Here is an 8,574-nt window from a genome sequence, read left to right on the forward strand (position 1 = left end):
AACTCTCCCTTTCACCTGAATTTATTGCTCCACCTACATATATATGATAGTGAGAACCATTAACCTCTCAATCATTTTGACAACAAGTTATGGCCCATTATATCAGAGAATCGTTAATCTATGAAACAAAATCCCCAGGGAGACAGTGGAAACAGAAAGTATTGATTTATTCAGATAGAACTTGATATTTTTCAGGAAATGATCATTATGAATACAATATAGATGCATAATTTGAGATGTGACTTAGGTCTGGGGAACAAATAAGCTTTGAATATGACCCCCAAAGTTTTCCATCTCTAGGGCTTTTACTGCTTCTAATTGTATAAATTAAGGTTAAGGTGAAGCGCACGTATTGAATGATTATTTGTGCACATAGTTCAGTGATGCCTCTTTCTGTGTTCTTTCAACAAGTAGCTTCTTAGGAGCTCTCGATTAGTATAATGGTTAGTACCCACTTGCAACCCAAGAGACCAGGGTTCAATTCACTGATGGGATGAAGCTACTTTCTACATAGTTACCCGTTGTCAATGTAGTTAGCTTCCTCTTTAATGGGTGTTCATGTTTTAATTTGGTCTGGTTTGATTCTTTAGTTTTATTGGTTATTTTGAACAATTATAAAGGGATACAGGGCTGGCTGGTTTAGTTCATTTCGCTAAATGGCTAGTGTATGGTTCACAATAACCAGTGTGGGTTTAGCTCCCATTTCCTGAGGAATTGGGAACTGCCTCCTTGCCTGTTCATGCTTGATATGGGGTGATGCCAGTCAAGCTATGTAACCAATGTCTCTAACAGAGGGATGCTTGTGGTCCATGGTGGACTATGACTACTTACGACCTACCTAAAAAATGAACAGGTATCTCCTATCTAGATCTGTTAGTGACTATGATTGCCATGATTAGTCAATGGTTCCATTTCGTTCTATCCTATTGATACCAGAATCAGACCAATGTCCATTTTTCTCTAGGGATTTAGGTGTTCTAAAATATTTGTAACTGTAGTGAGCAAAACAAAATCAGTGTTTTGCTTTGAAAAGAACCATGGTGGTGTGTGAGATTTTCAGTTGGCCCTCACTGGCCCTTTTAATCAAACTCTTATCTAACTTCCCAGTGCTAAGAATTACTGTTCTAGTTGAAATGCCCTTTAATTCTTTATTTAAAAAGTACTTTCCCGTTTCATAAAATTCAGACTGTTTCTAGGAAAAACAGTCCAAAGTTCATAGCAGCTCAGTTACAGCAATGGAATGAAATAATAAAGCTGTTTTTTACAGTGGCAAAAAAAAAAGTTACTGGGAAAGTAATCAGTAATGCACAGCCAAAAAATGCTCATGCTTATGCAAGTTCCCCATTACACAACGTTCTTGTTTTAACGTTTTTGTTTTAAAACTTACTGAACAGTAAAGCTTACCTTGCATGTATTCAATAATGTGGCCTGATTGTCATTACCAGTATCTTCTGTCTTTGTATGTGTCTTGAAGTGACCTTATTCCTTTTTCAGTCTGCTGTGCACATTTATCTCTGTATGCTTAAAATGGAAGGCAGTTATATGAATCGTGTTTAACTTTAGGGAAACTGAGTAGATTAGGACTTGAATGTGCAGGAAAATATTAAGTGTGTCTAAAAGAATGCTAAAATGTGGAATTCTTGGGAAAACAAACTAGTGTTTACAAAAAAAAGTAGATTAACGGGCAGAGAGTAAACAAAATATAAATGATTATTTTGTGTATTCCCTGCTGGTATTTGAATGTAGTGTAGGTGTTTGGCATAAACAATCATGTAATCAGTGACTTCCCAGAGTCATTCCATGGTAATGCATTCTATAGATTGGATTATTTGTCTTTTTTGGAAGGTAGCTATTTTTAAATAGAGCTGAGAGGTGGATACAATTGTCAAAAGTAGTTATTTATCCTAGATAATTTAGTGACACATAATTGTAACTGTGTATATGTGACTTTCTTATGTGGCATTGAACTCTCAGACTCTTATCAGCCAGCTCTTAACCATGCTTTTCAAGATATGATGAATGCAAATATAAATAAACTGTACTCCAAAAAAAATAGGGTGAGACAAAAACAAGTTCCTGGCTTGCAAATAATTTTTACAGTTCAAAATTAAAGGTCTGTGATATTTTATTGAGAAAAAATTTATTGTAAGTTCCAAAGGTAAATAATGTATCATTGTTCTGCACAGTGCTCAAACCCATTTCTGTGGTTTATTTTACATTGCAATAGATTAATAAATTGAAAATGTCTTATTCAAAAGGTTTGTGAGTGCATTCTTTCTTCTCTGGTCTTAGAAACACAAGTGATCAGAGTAAAATATTAACTATAGAAATTCTTGTGGTGTCCATACCTCTGGACCAGGAGACATTGGTTCAAGCCCCACCCTGTCTAGAGATGTGTATTAACATGGCTGAATAGGTTGATTAAAAATTTTTTTGTTTTTTGAAACTTTTTCACTACTCAGGCTCCTATAAAGGGTTCGTTGATTAACACATTACTTGGCTCAGAATTGAGTGATACAATACAGGAAGTTTCCAGGTTTGTTCTGTTTCCGGCCAGAGGTATTTTTTATGCATCGTTTCTGCTATTCAGTTAAGGAGAGAAAGTTGGTTTTGCCTGTCCCAGCTAGTATTCAATTACACCTGGTAGGCAGTGCACTGCAACATTCTCGATAACTGAATTAACTTAGAAGACTTGCAGTTAGGCCTTGTATGTAAAGAATGCTCAGGTGTCTAAGTTGACCTGTCTCTGTGGAAGTGTTTCGCAGACAAAATCATCAATTTTGCATGAGAAGGAACAATAGTAATTGGGCAAATTATAATTAACATTTTATTGTGATGTCTTGTGTTTTTCAGATCAGGGAAGAAAGAGTGCACTCACAAATAGAAACATAAATTTAAATTTGATGTTAAACTATGAAATCCATTAATACATTAGAATTAATAAATATCATCAAAATGTTTATCATTCTAGTATGCAATAAATACGTTACACACCAAAAAGTGCAAATTATACCATTCGTGTCTCTTTACTGTTAAATAATATTATATAGAGTCATAGAGTAATACAGCATGGAAGCAGGCCTTTTGGCCCAAACTGGTCCACACTGACCATGATGCCCACTCAGCTAGTTTCAATTGCCAGCATTTGGTCCATATCCCTCTAAACCCTTCCCACCCATGTACCTATCCAAATGCTTTTTTTAAATGTTACTATTGTATGTACCTGCCTCAACCACTTTCTCTGGCAGCCCATTCCATATACCCACCACTCTCTGTGTGAAGAAGTTGCCCCTCAGGTACTTCTTAAATCTTTCCCCTCTCACCTTAAACTTATGCCCTCTAGTTTTCAATTCCCCATCCCTGGGAAAAAGACTATATGCATTCATTCTATCTATGGCCCTCATGATTTTATACACCTCAATAAGGTCTCCCCTTATTCGCCTACATTCCAAGGAATAAAGTCCTACACTGGCCAACCTCTCCCTATAACTCAGGCCTACTAGTCATGGCAATACCCTCGTAAATCTTCTTTGCACACTTTCCAGTTTAACTATGTCTTTCCTGTAACAGGATGACCAAAACACCAAGTGTGGCCTCATCAACGACTTATACAACTGTAACACAACGTCCCAACTCCTATACTCAGTGCCTCAACTGATGAAGACCAGCATGCTAAATGCCTTCTTCACCACCCTGTCTAACTGTAACACCACTTTCAATGAAGTATGTACTTGTACTTCTAGGTCCCTCTGTTCCACAACAGTCCTCAGGATTTTACCATTTAGTGTATAAGTCCTACCTTGGTTTCACTTTCCGAGGTGCACTTATCTGTATTGAATTGCATTTGCCAATCCTCAGCCCACTTTCCCATCTGATCAAGATCCCTCTGTAATTTTTGATAACCTTCCTCGCTGTTAATGATACCTCCTAATTTTGTATCATCTGCAAACTTACTAATCATGCCTTGTACATTCACACCCTGATCACTTATGTAAATAACAAATAAGAAAGGTCTCAGCACTGACCCCTGTGACACACCACTTGTTACAGGCCTCCAGTCTGAGAAACAACCTTCAACCACCACTCTCTGCTTCCGACCATCGAGCCAATTATGAATCCAATTAGCTAGCTCTCCCTGGATCCCATGCAACCTAACCTTCATGAATAGCCTGCCATGCGAGACCTTGTCAAAGGTCCTAATAAAGTCCATATAGACAACATCTACTGCCCTGCCCTCATCTATCCTTTTGGTTACCTCTTCGAAAAACTGTAAGAGAGTTGTCAGACATGACTTCCCGCGCACAAATCCATGCTGACTATCCCTAATCAGATCTTTACTATCCAAATGTTTGTTGATTCTGTCCCTCAGTATCCTCTCAATAGCTTGCCTACCACTGATGTCAGGCTCACTAGCCTGTAGTTTCCTGGCCTGTCTTTACTACCTTTCTTAAACAATGGAACAATATTAGCCACCCTCCAGTCTTCCAGAATTTCATAAAAGATGAAGCAAAAATCTCTGCAAAGGCCTCTGCAGTTTCTTCCCTGGCGTCCCACATGTCTGAGGATGGACATGATCAGGCCCAGGGGATTTATCCACCTCAAAGCGCTTTAAGACTGCAAACACCTCCTCTCTGGTAATATTTATGCAGTCCAAAACATCCTCACTTGTTTCCCTTATTTCTTTAGCATCCATGATTCTCTCTTCAGCAAGCACTGAGGAGAAGTATTCACTATAAATCTCCCCTAACTCCTGTGGCTCCACACAGGGATGACCATGCTGATCTTTGAGGGGCCGTATTCTCTCCCTAGCCATCCTTTTACTCTTAATATAGCTATAGATCTGCTTGAGATTATGCTTTAACATTATCTGCCAGATCCATCTCATACCCTCTTTTTACTCTTCTGATTTCCGTCTTAAGTGTGCTCCTACACTTTTTATATTCATCTAGGGATTCACTTGAGTCCGATAGCTTAAAGCAATGTATGCCTTCTTCTTTACTCTGACCACAGCTTCAATATCCCTAGTTAGCCAGGGATCCTTACACCTGCCACCTTTTCTTTTCACCCCAACAGGGACATTCTGTCCCTGGACTATTGATATCACACTTTTAAAAGCCTCCCATTTGCCAATCATTCCTTTTCCTTGAAGCAGACTCACACAATCAGCCTCTGCTAGATCTGCTTAATGGCCCCAAAATTGGCCCAGCTCCAGATTAGCACCTTAACCTGTGAAGCTGTCCTATCTTTTTCCATAACTATGTTAAAACTAAGAGAATTATGGTCACTGGACCCAAAGTGCTATCCGACTGACACTTCAGTCACTTGCCCCACCTCGTTTCTCAGAGGTATACAATAGACAGATCCACAAATAACTGGAATCTTTCTATGCGACGATATATTTAGCATAAAATGTACTGTGATTTGACCCTTTGTAAGGACATCACAATGGAGCTGACCATCTAGAATGCTTTATGGTTTACAGCAACAATATTAATCTGCTGGGCCATGGCTAAAGCAGGGATGTCAAATGCAACATTGCCCAACCACTGCCAATGGCAATTCTTCATGGTGCCATAGAACTCCTCAATTTTGTTATTTTGGTATGTTTATGTTGCCTTTCAGGACATTTTGTTTTAAAATGTTCAAAATTGTTTTAAGCAATCTTAGCTTTGTTCCAGTGACTTTGTACAAATGCTACCTATAATAATGTATTAAATTCATCTCCTGAGTAAATGTGAACGTTTACGCCAGTGAGAGAGGTTTGGTCTTACAACATTGGAACTGAAGTGTTGTTTAGGAGCAAAAAATACTCCCACTTTACTGTATTTAGCTATATCTGGGTCAGAAAATCCTGTTGCTGACTGGAGATAAGCCATTCAGTAATCAGTAAGACCATAGCTTCCCTAGTTTTGGTTTGAAAGACAATTTTAAACTTGCTATCGAATGCTATCATCCATTTAAAACTTTAAGGTTCTTGCGAAGATTTGTAGCTCGGGTTGTGGTTTGTATATGGGGTCTTACAAACCCATGCAGAACAAAACCGGAAATTAACTGGTTAATTAACTGGTTAATTGACTAACTACCCAACTTAACAGACCGGCTCATACAAATACCAAGTGGAGTACAGCTACATCGCTTCGTTGGAGGCCATACTGATGATGTTACCTAGCATGGTGATGACATGTCTGTACACTCGCCAGCCAGCTCGGCGAGCAAGCCAACAACCTCATCCATTTAAGAGTATTTATCTAAAATGCATCCAGTTAGTACAATTACTGTCATTGTGTGGGCTGTCCAGCTTAGTGTTTCTTTAAAAAAATTCAAAGAGAAATAACTCAAATATGCCCCAAAGTTGTAAAATTTCCCATCTTCCGAATAATTTCATAGAGATTTCATTCTGGTTTGCAACAGATAGTTTTGCAGAATGGATAGCTTCAATTGCTGGACATTTTTTTGCTTTCATTTTGTTTATGTAAACAGCTGGGGAATGTTTCAGGTAGTTGCTATAACGTGAGTGAAATTGTTGTCTCACTAATCATAGATGTTTTAACATGATGTCATTCCTGTTGTGCAGTAGTTATTTTGTGTTTGGAACTTTGCATGGCTTTTTCTGTGTTTGGTTTGAGGACTCACTGGGTTCCTCTATGATGAATTGGATTTTTGGATAATCTGTCCATTGAAAGTATTGTTTTTTACATTAATGCAAATATCCTTGATGTTACCATCCACATGGATATTACTGGATGAACTTTCAAAGCTTGTAGGACTGTCATCCTTCATCTCAGTGCATTTTCATAACTGCCTATCTTGTCATTCCCTCTTCCTCCATACCCACACCCATCCTCCAAATCTACTTTCTCATTGGCAGATCTCCAAAGTACAAATAGTTGCACTCTGTTCAGTTCCTTATCCTCTCCAAATAAAAACCATTGTTTCATGTTGGTAATTATGTGCACTTTTCTGTGTGGGAACTTAATAACGCATCTGGACCTCTTTATTTTGACTCTGTCCATATAAGTTTGTGAAACTCACATTAATGTAAGAGGTCACCACTAATCATATTCGAAAAAGCATACAAAGTTTATAGTTTTGCTTCCTCTTTCTAATAGATTATTGTTGAAACAGCTGTTTATATAAACACATAAAGGATAGAGTATATGGCTATGTTTGTTACTTGCCTGTGTGCCACGCCTGCACCTCTGGAAATAATAATTATGCATTTTTGTACTATTTCAGTAAATTGTAGTGCAGCATCTGTTTTCAGACAAAGCCTTCCATGAATTTTCCACCAAAGATTCACTTTTTAGCACAAAGCAGATGGAAATCCAATGAAAGCAAGGGAAGATAATCCATTTGATTAGTTAACTTTAGTTTTAGATTGTAGCCTAGTAAACATGTCTGTAGCCCAAACCATGCATGATCCGTTTTTGTTGGCTGTTCTGTTACTTTTAAAAGCTGGTGATAGTCTGCATCAGTTCATTTTCAGGCAGTTTTACCAGATTGTTAATTTTACAGACGTTTGCTGTAAACACAGAGCAACAAAACATATATGTATAGCTACAAATATTTTAACAGGGAATAATAAATTAATCCATACTTTAGCTTGGTAAGCTCCAGGCTGCTGTTTTAAACTCTTGATAATTTCACATCTCATGCATTCTCCCAGGCAGTCCAGATTTTTCTACTACACACAATGTATAAATGGTCACCATACTTTGGAGAAGCACCTGAAGAGAGAAAATTTGTGGGGCTATGGGGGAACAAGTTGAGTTACTCTTGCCATGAATGGCATGTTTGTGATTAGCTCAATAGCCTAATTCTGCACGAAGCAATTCTGTTCTGTATGTAGTAATTCTGTGTAGTTTTTCTCTAAAGCACCACAATATAAATACTTCTGTAAATTCTATACTTAGTTCCATATTTAATTTGGATACAATGAATTTGATCACCTCAAGTTCATAAATCATCTTTTCTAGATGTGGTCCTTCTCAGACTGGTGGTGCTGGTTAGTGGGGTGCCCTGAACATTTGCATCGTGCCTAGTTACATTTCATAGATAAAATAAATCTGGGTTGTGAGGGAGAAGGCAGTGAATTACAGATGAATTTGGAGGCTTTGACAATGAGCAATGAATGGCAAATAAAGTTTAATGCAGAACCGAGATGAGGCATTACATTTGGAGAACATGATGAAAGATGCAGTTTGTAGATAGTAAGGCATGGTTTAATGGAAATGTTACAGAGTCTAGTCATTTTGTTAAAGAAGTTCTTAATTATGAGTGGGAGGGTTAAAGAAACTGTGTGAAGAAGGAAAATGGGATTATGGATTTTTTATCAGAAGGATTAAGCAAAACAGGAAACTGATCAACCATGTTCTTATTGAATGGCTGAACAGGTTCAAGGAACTGAACTGACTATCTCTGCTCGCAATTCATATGTTCGTAGATCATGTCTCTGTACAAAGTGATAGACCAAATCTGGAATGCAATTTGATGCTCTGAGTTCCTCATCATACATTACATTAGAGCTACATTAGCTTTGGGGAAAACATGAAAGGAAATTTACCAGAATGATAG

This window comes from Rhincodon typus, unplaced genomic scaffold (assembly GCF_021869965.1).
Source record: "Rhincodon typus isolate 14 unplaced genomic scaffold, sRhiTyp1.1 hic_rhity00001970, whole genome shotgun sequence".
In the NCBI taxonomy this organism is placed as follows: Eukaryota; Metazoa; Chordata; class Chondrichthyes; order Orectolobiformes; family Rhincodontidae; genus Rhincodon; species Rhincodon typus.